The 18,282-nt window shown below is 38.1% G+C and overlaps 1 protein-coding gene across 2 annotated transcripts in view; it reads right to left on the bottom strand.

The window, feature by feature from the left end:
- The window catches only part of CBFA2T2 (CBFA2/RUNX1 partner transcriptional co-repressor 2), a 164,130-nt gene that overhangs the window by 48,896 nt on the left and 96,952 nt on the right, over positions 1 to 18,282 (bottom strand). The window lies entirely within an intron of this gene.

The raw sequence follows: 18,282 nt of genomic DNA, 5'->3' as shown, positions 1-18,282 counted from the left end.
CTTGAGGAGAGGAGATCACCCTGGATTACCTGGGTAGTTCCTAAATCCAGTATGAATGATGTCCTTATAAGAAGAGGAGAAAAGACAGACACACACACAGAGGGAAGTCTACTACGTGAAGACAGACATAGTCCCACAGAGAGAACGCATGTGACAATGGAGGCAGAGATTGGAATGTTGCCATCTACAAGCCAAGGAATGCCAAGGATTATCAGCAAACACCTGAAGGTATAGAATAGATTCTTCCTCTGAGGCCAAGAAGGAATCAACCCTGCTGATACCTTGATTTTGGATTTCTGACCTCTTGAACTGTGAGAGAATAGTGTTGTTTTAAGCCACCCAGTATATAGTACTTTTACAGCAATCCTAGGAATCTAAGACAAGGCAGCAAGGTCAAGGGATGATGTGACATTAGAGTTAACAGTGAGGACAGTGGCTGAGAAAGGAAGAAACCAGGTTATAAATTCAGCTTATCTCAACGGCATTCTTTCTTGACTTCTTACAAATTAACTGAAGTAGTAGTGGTAAAAAAAAGCTTATGTGGGACTGTCCAGACAAGTAAGCATCAACTGCATGCCATGGAAATAGAATCAGTCAGTTGTATATAAATTACTATGAATGATGAAATACATGTTTATACATATCAACTATTCTAAGTAAGAAAAATGAAGTGGAGTCAACATCTCTGATACCAGGCATGTGATTTACGATGTATATTGTCCAAAAAAAAGAAAAGTAGAACTGACCCTAAGCTAAGCACAGGCTACTTCATCTACGAGGACAATTCATAATAAGCAGCTGTTTGATAACACTCGATGGCAACAAATCCCAGAAAGTCAGATTAGGTAGATTAAACTTGATGTTAGAATTAGGTCTGAGCTAATATGAAGAAGACTTGATAATGAAGAGTAATGTTCTAATATCTTCAAAAACTTATTTTTTCCCATTAAAGGGAACTTGTTACCTACTTCGTTAATAATAGGGCCATGGCTACCATAATCACCTTTAAATTGAGCTATGTTCCTTTCAGTAATTCCAAACTTTTCCTTTAAGTACCCTGTGTTTATTCTCCAATAACTGCTGAATTCAATGTAAAGTACAAGAAATGGAGACCAAAGGTTCAAATGAGAATGTTAAATCAAAGTTTTCCTTCACTGAGATCATAGTTATAAACACAATACATATAAAAGGATTCATGACACTGGCAACAGGGCGCATCTTGGCACATTCAAGGGCACTTTCTCAAGAGGAAAACATCCCCAAATATTATTTTTATGCCTTAGTTTGCAGTGGTCACATTTTGGGAAGAGATATAATGAATATATAAAGTCAATCAGGGTAGCAATGCCCCCAAGTTACAAATCCCCTGACAAAAATGTGTAGGTCTTTGAGAGCCATGTGAGCACACTCTGCCAGCCCTTCCCATCTCTGTCCAGGACATTTTCTTTGTAAAATGGACGGTCATCCTGTCTGATTAGTGAACTAATTAGCTATTGCGTTTGCCTTTTTCTTCTTGACAGTGTTTTCTCAATGCCCTTCAGAGAACAATTGACACGTTTCCAGCTCTTCCATCTGGGGCCCAGCTTTCTGGAGGGTGGAGGGAGAAAAGAAGGAAGGAACTAACAGCTGTCTCGCCCTGTTATGTGTTGTGTATAGTGTGCAACAACCTAGGGGGAGCCTTTCTTCAGACCACCTGCCTTTACAGCAAGGGTGCCAAAGGCCCGAGGAGGGCTGATCAGTGAGATGTGTTTTAGCAGTCAGCACTTGGCAGAATGAAAAAGTCAAGAGCAGCCCAACTGCAGAACACTGAATTATATACCAACTGAAAGCCCAGAAACTGGGGAAAACCCAGACTCCAGAGTACGGTTTATATTAGGTTAAAACTACCTATCTCTTATTCACGTCACTACTCACAAACCTTCAACACTAGTATCATTCCTCACGTTTCAAGCAACAACCATTGTCTACTAGGAAAAGTATGGGTACAGAGACTGAGAGGTTTGGTGTGAATCGTCATTCTAATGACGATTTTATCACTGAATGATAAAATCTGTATGAATTTTATCTAATCGCTTCACCTCTCCAGGCCTCATTTTGATGTAAGTATTAGAGATAATGCCTAGGCTAGTGATAGTTATAAAGAAGGTACTCAATAAAGAATAATGATGATTAGAAAACATGAAGACTAGTGTCAAGTCCTGATTTTATCACTTAACTAGCCTTATGACTATGTGCAAGTTAACATTACCATTTGTTCCCCAAAGAAAATGTGTATACTATCAACAATCCATGTGACCTCAGAGATATTGTATGGAATGATCCAAGAATCAACAGTTGCAAAAGTACCAAGTACAATGTAAGATGATATTTTTGTTGGAAGCTGGGTGGCAAGAATGCACTTCATGATGTGAGAGCTCTATCCTGGTTTATAAACTGACAAATCCAGCAGTTGCTCAGATGGTAAATAAGGAGTACACTCCAAAGCAGGCATTTTAATCCTCTGCTTGGTGGCCAATACATTCCTTTATGCCATCACGTTTAAAGTGACTTCATTTCTGAATTTTTATAAACCTTAGGTTTTATAAAACACCTACCTGGATCCCTTGAAAGAACCAATGAAATTTTGAGCTCTTTTCAATTCCAGAGAAACTTAAAGTTCAAAGAGAAGAAATTTTTTTTCTTAAGTGTGACTTCAGCCCATAAACACCACTGCTTCAATCAAAGAGACAAAGTATTCAGTCCTAGAAAATTAACCCTTAGTTTTATCAGAAAGGTTCAACTTGATCCTAAACATAGATTCTAAGGTTCAAAGTAACTGATAATTTAGTCACTCTATAACTGTGCTTTGGTTATTTTAAATATTTGGATATATACAGAAATATGACTGACCACATGATTCAACACCTAACAATGTAAAGCCAAACAACGTGAGCTAAAGAAGAGGGACAAACATGGAAAAATATGTCTGGATAATTATTTTATCCCTTCATTGTGCAAGATGCTATGGATGTCATAAAAATAGAAAACTGATGAAAGAGAGAACAAAATAATAAACAGTTTTCTGTGTGAGGGCAGTGTGATTTTTCTTCCCACACAGGAATCTGAAGAATCAAACATGAAGCAAAAGAGAAGAATTATTCTGTAGCTTTAAGAGAAAGTAATAGTAAACACAAACATAAACATCCTAGGTAAGTGCTACTTGAGAAGAACCTTGTATGATAAATTGCCCACAAATTAGGGCATTTACAAATCATTATGAACTGCTTTTCCACTACAGTTTTTAAAAAATTACTTTGAGGTTGACAAAGGAACAATAAATAGAAGAAGTATAAAAATGAGAGAAGAAAAATGCAATTATGTCAGGGGAAGGGCTACCCACAAACAACTGTAAAATAGGGGAACTCCCAGGGCTGCAAGTGTGAAGGATGTTTAGGTGAAAGAAGGTGAGCGTGATGTGAAGGATGCTCTATCACTTACTTGCGTGACTATGGTTTTCTTCATCTGTCTCTGAGGGTAATATTTACAACACAGGGTTATCGGGAAGGGAAATGTATGTAATATACGTAATAATGGCTGGTACAACGCAGTAGACACTCTTACATGTTTACTTGAATCAGATGAACAATCTACTAGAAGGAATCATTTTATTTGGCCATTGAGATGTTTATCTATGCTAAACTCTGGGTAGAAGAAGATATGGTCAAGTGCTCCTGATTATCATCTCTGAGGAAAATAAGCTGAGTATAGACCTTTCAGATGCACAGTACAGAAATACTGATCATTCCAAACAGGGTGTCCAAGAAAGCCATTACCATTTCTTTAAAACAAATCATATTCCTAACTAAGAAATAATCGTGATGGTTTAAAGAGAACTATTTTAGGGGGCAGAGGCTAACTAAGTAGATAACTCTCTTTCTTGTATGTATTATAAATATACATTTATATGGTTCAAAAATCAATATATGAGATAAAAAGAAATACTCCCTGCTTCTATACCTACATACCCCACCTCATATGTAACCATTTTAATCTGTTTCTTGTGTATCCATCCATTCTTTCTCTGTACAAATGAGCAAACGCAAAAATAAATTCTTATCCCACCCCCATTTATACAAAGACAGCAAAATTACATTAAACTAAGCATCCCTAAGAATGGCACCATGCCTTTTGCAATGCCTCAGGAAATGGGATCTATTCCCTTAGTCCCCTGAATCTGGCCAGGCCCCCTGACTTGCTCTGGCCCATATAATGTGATGGAAGTGTAACAGTGCTGGTTCTACACCTGTCTCGGAATGCTAACCCTGCCATGAAAGCAAATCCAGACTAGTCTGCTGGAGGATGAGACCACATGGAGCAGAGATGAGTTATACCAGCTAAGGCCAGCTGATCCCCAAACATGTAAGATCCTAACCTAATGAGTCTGATCTGTAGTTAACTGCTTGCAGACATATGAATCAATGAGCAAAAGTAAGAGCAGGAGAACTTCCCGACTCATAGATTCATAACCCAAAAAACCCCCAAAATTATTGTTTTAGGCCACTAAGTTTTAGCATGGTTTCTTATAGCAATAGACCAATAGGCAACTGATCCATACCACACACAAACTATACTACTCCTTGGTTTCTTTGTTTCTTTTGTTTTATAATTTTACAGTATGTCCTGAAATTCTTAATTCCACAACCTTTTTTTTCTTTTTAACAAATGCATGATGGAGGTAAGGGATAAATTGGGAAACTGGGATTGACATATACACAGTACGATATATAAAATAGAGAACTAATAAGAACTTACTGTATAGCACAGGGAACTCTACTCAGTACTCTGTAATGACCTATATGGGAACAGAATCTAAAAAACAGTAGATATATGTATAACTGATTCACTTTGCCGTACAGCAGAAACTAACACAACATTGTAAATCAACTATACTCCAATAAAAACTAATAAAAAAAATGCATGATAGTCCATTGTGGGGATGTACCACAGTTTATTTAAACAATTCTCTACTGATGAACTGGATTGTTTCCAATCATTTGTAGCTGAATTTTGAGGTGCTCTAGATGCCATGCTACTGACTGACCTGTGCCAGGCTTTGGCAAAGAGATAAAGAAGACAGGGCCCTGAGTTACAGGAAAGACAGATACATTTAAATGTGTACAAAATACTAAGAAAATAAAGAAGTAGAAGCATGACTTACTCATGAAGGCCAGGGATGTCTCTACAGACCATTAAGTGGTTTACTGGGAAGGCTACATGGGCTTTCCAGGCAGCACATAAGGACAAAAAGCATGAAGGGTATAGTTTGAATGGTGCCCCTAAAGTTGGGATCAGAACCAAGGGAAAAATCAGGAAAAAGATTTTCTTGACCACAATTTCTCTTTAACCACTGCCAAGAATAGGTAAATGTTCTAAATGTGTAACTGTCATATAAGAAGCATTTCCAAAAATGACTATTTTAATCTGTTAAAGATAGTGGAAAGCACATCAAAATTACGGTTGCACTTATAGGCTTACAAGGCTGGTTAAACTAATTATGGACATAGGACATGCTTAAGGATGAGCATTTCCCATCCTTGTAGCTCTGCCACAAACCTGACAATGCATCCAACTTTCTAACAACATCCAGGCTTCATATGCGGAGATGGCCAGGAATAATTGTTTACAATGGCAGATAATTTATTATTCAACAAAAACTGAGGCATAAGGACTCAAGAAAAGATATTAACAGAAAATATTTCACAAGGGACCTTGAAGACATAGCCCAACTAAAACAAAAATAATGTTTTACCATATACTACAATAGGGATTGAAAAAACAAATTTTTCCATTCCACATTGATAAATATATTGGAATTTTTTTTTATATACAGCAGGTTCTTATTAGTCAGCAATTTTATACACACCAGTGTGTACATGTCAATCCCAATCGCCCAGTTGATCACACCACCACCATCACCCTGCCATAGCATTCTCCCTTTGGTACCCATACGTTTATTCTCTACATCTGTGTCTCAATTTCTGTCCTGCAAACCGGTTCATCTGTACCATTTTTCTAGGTTCCACATATATGCGATAATATACAATATTTGTTTTTCTCTTTCTGACTTACTTCACTCTGTATGACAGTCTCCAGATCCATCCACGTTTCAACAAATGGCCCAATTTCGTTCCTTTTTATGGCTGAGTAATATTCCATTGTATACATGTACCACAACTTCTTTATCCACTCATCTGTCGATGGGCATTTAGGTTGCTTCCATGACCTGGCTATTGCAGATAGTGCTGCAATGAACATTCGGGTGCATGTGTCTTTTTGAATTATGGTTTTCTCTGGGTATATGCCCAGTGCTGGGATTGCTGGATCACATGGTAATTCTATTTTTAGTTTTTTCAGGAACCTCCATACTGTTCTCCATAGTGGCTGTATCAATTTACATTCCCACCAACAGTACAAGAGGGTTCCCTTTTCTCCACACCCTCTCCAGCATTTGTTGTTTGTAGATTTTCTGATGATACCCATTCTAACTGGTGTGAGGTAATACCTCACTGTAGTTTTGATTTGCATTTCTCTACTAATTAGTGATGTTGAGCAGCTTTTCATGTGCTTCTTGGCCATCTGTATGTCTTCTTTGGAGAAATGCCTATTGAGGCTGAGGTCTTCTGCCCATTTTTGGATTGGGTTATTTGTTTTTTTAATACTGAGCTGCAGGAGCTATTTGTATATTTTGGAGATTAATCCTTTGTCCATTCATTCGTTTGCAAATATTTTCTCCCATTCTGTGGGTTGTCGTTTCATCTTGTTTATGTTATTAGGGAGTGTTCTAATTTCATTCTTTTACATGTAGCTTTCCAGTTTTCCCAGCACCACTTACTGAAGAGACTATCTTTTCTCCATTGTATATCCTTACCTCCTTTATTATAGATTAGTTGACCATAGGTGTGTGGGTTTATCTCTGGGCTTTCTATCTTGTTCCACTGATCTATGTTTCTGTGCCAGTACCATATTGTCTTGACTACTGTATCATTGTAGTATAGTCTGAAGCCAGGGAGTCTGATTCCACCACCTCCGTTTTTTTCCCTCAAGAGTGCTTTGGCTATTCAGGGACTTTGGTGTCTCCATACAAATTTTAAGATTTTTTGTTCTAGTCCCATAAAAAAAGACATTGGTAGTTTGATAGGGATTACACTGAATCTGTAGATTGCTTTATGTAGTATAGTCATTTTCACAGTATTGATACTTCTAATCCAAGAACATGGTATATCTCTCCATCTGTTGGTATCATCTTTAATTTCTTTCATCAGTGTCTTATAGTTTTCTGCATACAGGTCTTCTCTCTCCCTAGGTAGGTTTATTCCTAGGTATTTTATTCTTTTTGTTGCAGTAGTAAATGGGAGTGTTTCCTTAATTTCTCTTTCAGATGTTTCATCATTAGTGTATAGGAATGCAACAGATTTCTGTGAATTCATTTTCTATCCTGCAACTTCACCAAACTCATTGATTAGCTCTAGTAGTTTTCTGGTGGCATCTTTAGGATTCTCTATGTATAGTATCATGTCATCTGCAAACAGTGACAGTTTTACTTCTTCTTTTCCAATTTGTATTCCTTTTATTTTTTTTCCTTCTCTGATTGCCGTGGCTAGTACTTCCAATACCATGTGGAATAATAGTGGTGAGAGTGGACATCGTTGTCTTGATCCTGATCTTAGAGGAAATGCTTTCAGTTTTTCACATTTGAGAATGATGTTTGCTGTGGGTTTCTGTGGTGCTGAATTCTCTTAGCTTATGCTTGTCTGTAAAGCTTTTGATTTCTCCATCGAATCTGAATGAGATCCTTGCCAGGTACAGTACTCTTGGTTGTAGGTTCTTCCCTTTCATCACTTTAAGTATATCATGGCACTCCCTTCTGGCTTGTAGAGTTTCTGCTGAGAAATCAGCTGTTACCCTTATGGGAGTTCCCTTGTATTTGTCATTTTTCCCTTATTTGTCATTTTTCAGTAATTTTTCTTTGTCTTTAATTTTTGCTAATTGATTACTATGTGTCTCGGCGTGTTTCTCCTTGGGTTTATCCTGTATGGTACTCTGCGCTTCCTGGACTTGGGTAGCTATTTCCTTTCCCATGTTAGGGAAATTTTGGACTATAATCTCTTCAAATATTTTCTCTGGTCCTTTCTCTCTCTCTTCTCCTTCTGGGACCCCTATAATGCGAATATTGTTGCATTTAATGTTGTCACAGAGGTCTCTTAGGTTGTCTTCATTTCTTTTCATTCTGTTTTCTTTATTCTGTTCCACAGCAGTGAATTCCACCATTCTGTCTTCCAGGTCACTTATCTGTTCTTCTGCCTCAGTTATTCTGCTATTGATTGCTTCTAGTGTAGTTTTCATTTTAGTTATTGTATTGTTCATCTCTGTTTGTTTGTTCTTTATTTATTCTAGGACTCTGTTAAACATTTCTTGCATCTTCTCGATCTTTGCCTTCATTGTTTTTCCGAGGTCCTGGATCATCTTCACTATCATTCTTCTGAATTCTTTTTCTGGAACGTTGCCTATCTTCACTTCATTTAGTTGTTTTTCTGGGGTGTTATCTTGTTCCTTCATCTGGTATATAGCCCTCTGCCTTTTCATCTTGTCTATCTTTCTGTGAATGTGGTTTTTGTTCCACAGGTTGTAGGATTGTAGTTCTTCTTGCTTCTGCTGTCTGCCCTCTGATGGATGAGGCTATCTAAGAGGCTTGTACAAGTTTCCTGATGGGAGGGAATGGTGGTGGGTAGAGCTGGGTGTTGCTCTGGTGGGCAGAGCTCAGTAAAAGTTTAATTCTCTTGACTGCTGATGGGTGGGGTTGGGTTACCTTCCTGTTGGTTGTTTGGCCTGAGGCAAGTCAACACTGGAGCCTACCTGGGCTCTTTTTTTTTTTTTTTAATTTTATTGTTTATTTATTTATTTAATTTTTGGCTGTGTTGTGTCTTTGTTTCTGTGCGAGGGCTTTCTCTACTTGAGGCAAGCGGGGCCCACTCTTCATCGCGGTGTGCAGGCCTCTCACTATCGCGGACTCTCTTGTTGTGGAGCACAGGCTGCAGACGCGTAGGCTCAGTAGTTGTGGCCCACAGGCCCACCCGCTCCATGGCATGTGGGATCTTCCCAGACCAGGGCTCAAACCCGTGTCCCCTGCATTGGCAGGCAGACCCTCAACCACTGCGCCACCATGGAAGCCCTACCTGGGCTCTTTGGTGAGGTTAACGGCAGACTCTGGGAGGGCTCACACCAAGGAGCACTCCCCAGAACTTCTGCTGCCAGTGTTCTTGTCACCATGGTGAGCCACAGCCACCCCCTGCCTCTGCAGGAGACCCTCCAACACCAGCAGGTAGGTGTGGTTCAGTCTCTCCTGGGGTCACTGCTCCTTCCCCTGGGTCCCCATGCGCACACTACTTTGTGTGTGCCCTCCAAGAGTGGAGTCTCTGTTTCCCCCAGTCCTGTCAGAGTCCTGCAATCAAATCCCACTAGCCTGCAAAGTCTGATTCTCTAGGAATTCCTCCTCCCGTTGCCAGACCCCCAGGTTGGGAAGCCTGACGTGGGGCTCAGAACCTTCACTCCAGTGGGTGGACTTCCGTGGTATAAGTGTTCTCCAGTCTGTGAGTCACCCACCCAGCAGTTATGGGATTTGATTTTACTGTGATTGTGCCCCTTCTGCCATCTCACTGTGGCTTCTCCTTTGTCTTTGGATGTGGGGTGTCTTCTTTGGTGAGTGCCAGTGTCTTCCTGTCGATGATTGTCCAGCAGCTAGCTGTGATTCTGGTGTTCTTGCGAGAGGGAGTGAGAGCACGTGCTTTTACTCCGCCATCTTGGTTCAGGCCGCTACACTGGAAAATTAATTTAATACATTCCTACAGCTCAGGGATCAGCAAACTTTTTCTGCAAAGGGCAAGATAGTAAATATTTTTGGCATTTTGGGCCATATGGTCTCTGTCACAACTATTTCACTCTGCTGTGGTGGTATAGTAGACAATACACAAAGAACTGGGCTGTGTTCCAATAAAACTTTATATGCAAAAACTGGCAGTGGGCCATAGTTAACCAACCTCTGCTATCGTTGATTAAAAAATTGCAAAGGGCTTCCCTGGTGGCGCAGTGATTGAGAGTCCGCCTGCCGATGCAGGGGACGCGGGTTCGTGCCCCGGTCCGGGAGGATCCCACGTGCCGCGGAGCGGCTGGGCCCATGAGCCATGGCCGCTCAGCCTGTGCGTCCAGAGCCTGTGCTCCGCAACGGGAGAGGCCACAACGGTGAGAGGCCCGTGTACCGTAAAAAAAGAAAAAAAAAATTGCAAAAATTCAACCTTCTAATTCTTAGTTTACTTTTTTTTCTATGCCTATAAAACTTTTTTTTTTAACCCACATCCACTGAAGTGATTCATCTGAATAATGTTTTTGTTTTCTTAAGACTGGTTATAAAGAGACTTCTACTTATTGACCTTGAAAGAAAATAACATATGGAAATTACTTTAAAACAGAAAAAAATTATTTAAAGACAGAACATTAACAACATGAAGTCAGAGCTAAGGAGTTGCAAATAGGAGGCTAGTTACCTGATGTTCTTCCAAAAATCAGACAGACCTAAAAGGAGGACCTCAAAGATGACCAGCATACCTGTGAAGGATCACTGGCTTCATGATTATGCTTATCTCCTCCTTAGTCATCTCTTTTCTGTGTCTTCTACCGGTGCCATCTGACACCATACACAGAGATAACCCAGAATATATAAGTAACTCTAACAACTGGATAATAACAAACAACCCAATTTTAAGAATGCACAGAAAGATTTAAAGGGACAATTCCCAAAAGATATACAAATGACTGATAAGGACATAAAAAGATGCTCAACATGCTAGTCATCAAAGAAACACAAATTGTAACACATCAACAAAAAGGAACACAATACCAGGACTTCCCTGGTGGTCCAGTGGGTAAGAATCTGCGCTCCCAATGCAGGGGGCCCGGGATCTATCCCGGATCAGAACTAGATCCCACATGCATGCCGCAATTAAGAGTTCGCATGCCACAACTAAGAAGCCTGCATGCTGCAACTAAAAGATCCCACATGCTGCAACTAAGACCCAGCACCGCCAAAATAAATAAATCTTTAAAAAAAAAAAAAAAGAACACACTACCATCCAACAACATGGGTGAATACCAGAAGCATTAGGCTAAGTGAAAGATGCCAGGCACACAACAAAACTACATACTGTATTATCCTACTTACAAGAAACTTTAGACAAGACAAAATTAGTGACAAAAAGCAGATCAGTCCCTGGTACTGATGGGAAGAAACTGACTACAAAGGGACACATTAGGGGGCATGATAAATCTTTTTATGGTGATGGAAATATTCCATATCTTGATTATAATGGTGCTAACACAACTACATACAATAGCTAAAACAAACTGTATATATTACATGCGTGAATTTTATTATATATAAATTATATCACAATAAAGCTGAGAAAATTAGCAAACCAAATCCATCAATGTATTTTTTTTAAAAAAACCACAATCAAGCTGAGTTTATTTAAGAATGTGAGGATAATATACTATTAGAAAATCCAATTATTCACCACATTAACAGATTTTTTAAAAACACCTTGAAAAGAATGAAATAATGCCATTTACAGCAACATGGTTGGATCTGGAGATTGTCATACTAAGTGAAGTAAGCCAGACAAAGAAAGACAAATATCATATGATATTGTTTATATGTGGAATCTAAAAAAATGGTACAAATGATCTTATTTATAAAACAAATACAGTCACACATGTAGAAAACAAACGTAAGGTTATGGGGTGGGGGGAGGGATAAATTGGGAGACTGGGATTGATGTATACATACTACTATATATAAAACAGATAACTAATAAGAACCTACTGTATAGCACAGGGGACTCTACTTAATACTCTGTAATTACCTGTATGGGAAAAGAAGCTAAAAAAGAGTGGATATGTATGTGTAACAGATTTACTTTGCTGTACAGCAGAAACTAACATAATATTGTAAATCAACTATACTCCAATAAAAATTAATTTTTAAAAATCCTCCCCCCAAAAACCTACCTTAAAATCACCTCTATAATTACAGAAAAGCATTCACTAAAACCCAATTCCACTCATGAGCATGAATAAAACTAGAAATAGAAGATCAATTCCTTAACTTGATACAGGGTCTCCTCTAAAAACCCATATACTTATTGGTGAAATACTGTAAGCAATGCCTTTCAACTCCAATAGATAAAGATGTCTAGTATCTATGCTTCTATTCAATATTTACTCAAGAGTCAAGCCATAGCAGCAGGACAGTTAACCAACCGTAATGGGTATAAGGATTGGAAAGAAAGAAATAAAATTATCCTTTTGTACACACAAGATGACTTTCTATATGGAACCAAGAGACTCTACCACCCAATATTAGAATTAACATGCAGGTTCAGCAGGGTTGCTAGATAAAAGTCCAATATTTTAAAAATTAATTACATTCCTATACACCAGCAAATAAACAGTAATTTCAAAAAGATACGAATATACAACAAAAAGTATAAACCACCTAGGAATAAACCTAACACAAGATATATAAAACCTTTATAAAGAACATAAGTAGACAGAAAGACATAAAAGGAGACAAATAGTTGGAAAGATCTATTGTGCTTATGGATGGGAAGACTTACTATCACTAATATTTTCTCTTCATTTTAATGTATAAATTCAATGCAATTCTTATTACATGCCAGCAAGACTTTTGGTGTAACCTGATGAGCAATTACTAAAATTTACATATAAGAGAAACATGTTAAATGTCCAGCAATAGAGAATAGACAACTGTGGCTAATTCAGAAATGAAACAGTCAATACTGTTAAAATAAGAGAACCAGAGCTCTATGTATCGAAAAGATAAAGCTCAAAACAATGTAAAAATATTTGGTAAAAAGAGTATGCTACCGGAAAAATATGGATAGTATGATACTTCCATAAAAACCATTTTAAAATTTATACATGATAAGGGATTGATTTACATACGATACATTTTCATACATATATGTAGTAAAATATTTTTCAAAAGCAAGGGAATAATAAACATCAAATTCAGGATACTGACTAATGCAAAGGGAAGGAAAGGAATGGAATCAGGCAGAGTCACAAATTGTAGTTCTAACATTTCACTTTGTTAAGAGATCTGAAGCAAATTATAAGACAAAACATTAAAATTTGACAAAGCTAAGGGTGGGTACATGAGTGTTTGTTATATTGTGCTTTTTTCTTACTTTGTAAACTTGAAATATTTCCTAAGAAAAGAAAGATCACTAGCTGCGATGGGGAAAATGGTGAGATCATAATGCAGGAAGAGACTACTTACAAGGCTATTATAGTGGGAGATGATTGTGGCCTGGGATAAGAGTAGCAATAGGAATGGAAAAATAGGGATAAATTTCAAAAATAATTAGAGTTACAATAAATAGGACTTGTTGATTGATTAGACAAATATCATATGATAGCACTTATATGTGGAATCTAAAATATGACACAAATGAACTTATTTACAAAATAGCAACAGACTCACAGACATAGAGAACAGACTTGTGGTTGCCAAGGGGGAAGGGATGAGGGGGAGGGATGGATTGGGAGTTTGGGATTAGCAGGTGCAAACTATTATATAGAGAACGGATAAACAACAAGGTCCTACTGTACAACACAGGGAACTATATTCAGTATCCTGTAATAAACCATAATGGAAAAGAATATGAAAAAAAATATATGTATAACTGAATCACTTTTCTGTACACCAGAAACTAACACACTGTATCTCAACTATACTTCAATAAAAAATAAATTTAAAAAAGGATAGTGACGGGACTTCCCTGGTGGTCCACTGGTTAAGAATCTGCCTTCCAATGCAGGGGACACGGGTTCAATCCCTCGTCGGGGAACTATGATCCCACACTCCGCGGGGCAACTTAGCCCACATGCCGCAACTACTGAGCCCACGCCCACATGCCACAACTAGAGAGAAGCCTGCGCGCCGCAATGAAGAGCCAGCATGTCACTACTAAGACCTGAGGCAGCCAAATAAATATTTAAATGAAGAAAGAACAACTGAACTCAATACATATTTCTGAACTGAACTCAATACATATTTCTTTTAAAAAAACAACTGAACTCAATACATATTTCTTTAACAAAAAAGGATAGTGACTATTTATACACTAAATATTTGTTCATACTTTGATAGTTTATTCAGATCCTCTTCTTCAAGCTACTAATCGGTTTCTTTGGATTAGTCATAAAGTCAAAGATTTATAACATGTTTACAAGCTCCTCACTCTCACTATTTCCCACATTCTGCAATTTGTCCATACTGTTTTCACAGAATATTCTGCTCTGCATTTCTCTGCTGATGTTTTCAGCTCCCAGTTCTGGAGAGCCAGGCTCAGTTACCCATGTCCACCTTCTATCTATCAAAGCCTTTTTAGGACAATACCATTCACAGGGAAAATATGAGTAAGACAACAAAGGAAGAAAGAAAAAAAGAACATGGCAATAAAAGGTGTTATTTTCCTACATTGGAATATGAAAAAGAGTATAGCTGATTTTTATGGAACTGTTCTTTTTGGTATACTAGTTTGGCTGTCCTAACGAAGTATCATAGACCAGGTGGCTTAAATAACAGAGATTTATTTTCTCACAATTTTGGAAGCTAGAAGTCTGAGGTGTTGTCAGGGTTGGTTTCTTCTGGAGCCTTTCTTGTTGAATTGTAAGTAGCTTTCTTCTCCCTGTGTCTTCACATGGTCTTCCCCTCTGAAGATATCTGTGTCCGAATTCTCTTTGTATAAGAACATCAGTCATATTGGATTAGGGCCAACCCTAATGACCTCATTTGAATTTGATTACCTCCTTAAAGACTCTACCTCCAAATTCATTCACATTCTGAAGTACTGAGGGGTAGGACTTCAACATATACATTTTTAGGGGACATAATTCAGCCCTATAATAGTGAAGGTGGGAAGGGATGAAAAAAAATACTTAGGTTAAGGAGGTTGAGCAGCTTTTCCTGAACCGAATTTTAGTATTCTCTCATTCATTCACTTGAAAATAGTTGAATATCTACAAGGTATTCTACTGCTGAGGATAGAGCTCAAGGAATAATTCTGAGGTTTTTAGCCTGAGCAACTGGAAGGATGGCATTGCTATTTACTGAGATGGGGGAAAATGTGAAAGAAAGATGGGGGGTGGGGAGGTATAGTTTGAGATCAGGACTAAGTTTGAAATGCCTAGTAGATATTCAAACGGGGATGCTGCATAGGCAGCTGGATATAAAAGTCTGAAATGAGGTCTGCGGTAGGAAAGTTGTCAACTGATGATACATAGATGCTATTTAAAGCCTGAAACTGGATATATTAGAGGAAGTGAGTATAGAGTAGAGGTTCAAGGAGTGATCTTTAAGTACTCTAATTTGGGGGATCACACAAGATAAAAAGAAACTAAAAAAGGAGACTGAAAACCAGAAGCACTATGTCAAGTCATTACATTACGCGTTATACCTTAAACTTATACAGAGCTGTATGTTGACTATATTTCAATAAAAATGAAAGGAGGGACTTCCCTGGTGGTGCAGTGGTTAAGAATCTGCCTGCCAATGCAGGGGACACAGGTTCAAGCCCTGGACCGGGAAGATCCCACATGCCACGGAGCAACTAAGCCCGTGCCCCACAACTACTGAGTGTGCACTCTAGAGCCCATGAGCCACAACTACTGAGCCTGAGAGCCACAACTACTGAAGCCCACGCACCTAGAGCCCATGCTCCACAACAAGAGAAGCCACTGCAATGAGAAGCCCGTGCACCGCAACGAAGAATAGTCCCGCTCACCGCAACGAAGAATAGTCCCGCTCGCCGCAACTAGACAAAGCCTGCGTGCAGCAACGAAGACCCAACACAGCTAAAAATAAATAAATAAATAATTTTTTAAAAGAGAAAAAAAGAAAGAAAATGAGCAGCCAGGGAAATTGGAAACAACCAGAATCCAAGTAAAGAGTATAATCTTCCAAACTGTAGGCACTGTGAATTTCAAAATTAAATACAATTATTCATATAGGAATACATTCTAGCTGCTTAGGTTGTTATAGAGATTAGACCTATGATTAAGAAAATACCTCTCAATAAACAAGTGGAACCTTATCAAGCTTACAAGCTTTTCCACAGCAAAAGAAACCATAAACAAAACAAAAAGACAACCTACAGAATGGGAAAAATATTTGCAAACAATGTGACCGACAAGGGATTAATTTCCAAAATATACAAACAGCTCATACAACTTGACAACAAAAAACCAAACAACCCAACAGAAAAATGGGCAGAAGACCTAAAGAGACATTCTCCAAAGAAGAAATACAGATGGCCAATAGGCACACGAAAAGATGCTCAACATTGCTAATTATTAGAGAAATGCAAATCAAAACTACAATGAGGTATCACCTCACACCAGTCAGAATGGCCATCATTAAGAAGTCTACAAATAACAAATGCTGGAGAGGGTGTGGAGAAAAGGGAACCCTCACACACTGTTGGTGGGAATGTAAGTTGGTGCAGTCACTGTGGAGAACAGTATGAAGATTCCTTAGAAAACTAAAAATAGAATTACCAAATAACCCAGCAATCCCATTCCTGGGCACATATGCAGACAAAACTATAATTCAAAAAGATACATGCACCCCTATGCCCATAGCAGCACTATTCACAATAGCCAAGACATGGAAACAACCTAAATGTCCACTGACAAATGAATGGATAAAGAAGATGTGGTACATATATACAATGGAATACTACTCAGCCATAAAAAAAGAACCAAATAATGCCATTTGCTGCAACATGGATGCAACTAGAGATTATCATACTAAGTGAAGAAAGTCAGAAAGAGAAAGACAAATACCATATGATATCACTTACATGTGGAATCTGAAATATGACACAAATGAACCTATCTATGAAACAGAAACAGAATCAGGGACATAGTGAATAAGACTGGTGGTGCCAAGGGGGAAGGGGTTGGGAGAGGGTTGGATTGGGAATTTGAGATTAGCAGATGCAAACTTGTATAGAATGGATAAACAATAAGGTCCTACTATATAGCACAGGAAACTACAGTCAATATCCTGTGATAAACCATAATGGAAAATAAGAAAAAGAATGTATATATATATATGTATACTGAGTCACTTTGCTGTACAGCAGTAATTACCACAACACTGTAATTCAACTATACTTCAATAACAAAATAAATTAAAAAAAAGAAAATATATTGCAAAACCAAATATTTTAAAACTTTGGCTTTGTCAAAGCATCAACAAGCAAGAATATAATTACAAAGAAGGTTAGAACAAATATATTATTTGTGGCAAAGGATACAAAAGCATTTAAGAGACTGCACACAACTCTCGCTCCAGAACTTAAATGGGACAAGTCAAGCACAATGGCTAAAGGCTTTAGGACAGATAAAACAGTTAATATATAATCTTGCTTCCTCTCCCAATTTAAGACTATCTCTTAGTTGAAACAGAATATATAGTAAAGATGAAAAGGCTAGTTTGCAGCAAAGGATAAGAAGAAAAGGGCAGTCTGACAAATGGACCAAATTCCAAACCAGCTGGAGATTTAATTCCTTGAAGAGTCGAAGGCAGACTATTGTAGAAGAAAGAAGTGGGCGTGAAACTAGATGATTTGACTTTGAATCTTGATTGTTCTGCCAATTTATCAGCTTTAGGACCTTGCACAAGTTACTCCAGAGTCCTGCTTTCCTCATCTGTAACATGGGAGGAAGGGAGGTGTTGAAAGGCCAATGAAGTAACAGCTAACAAAGTGCTGTTACACTATTCAAGTATCAGATATTATTAGAAATCTATCTATCAGGAATGTATTAACAATCATTATACCACTATATGTTGAAAGTAAGTAAAGGGTCTCTTCCAATGCTAATGATTTTAATATTTAAAAATATGTTGTAATTGCCTGCCAACTTCAAAACTGTGTTGATAACCTTAATGCAAGTTAAAAGCAGCAGCAACACAGCTGACTTGATAATGTAAATAGGGAAAAGTGAAAAATAGTTTGTTGCTTCCCAGCTCCAACAAATGTTTATTTGGAATAATATAGTTATCTATTCTAACTGCACACCATCTGTTTCAAGTCTCCACCAAGTTAATATTTCTCACATGAACAGAATGACTTAAAATTACATTTGATTAGGGCTTCCCTG

Source organism: Neophocaena asiaeorientalis, unplaced genomic scaffold, assembly GCF_003031525.2.
Source record: "Neophocaena asiaeorientalis asiaeorientalis breed wild unplaced genomic scaffold, Neophocaena_asiaeorientalis_V1.1 scaffold82, whole genome shotgun sequence".
NCBI classification, from domain to species: Eukaryota; Metazoa; Chordata; class Mammalia; order Artiodactyla; family Phocoenidae; genus Neophocaena; species Neophocaena asiaeorientalis.
Note: the sequence above shows the minus strand (reverse complement) of the source record. Positions and strands in the feature narration are given on the sequence as shown.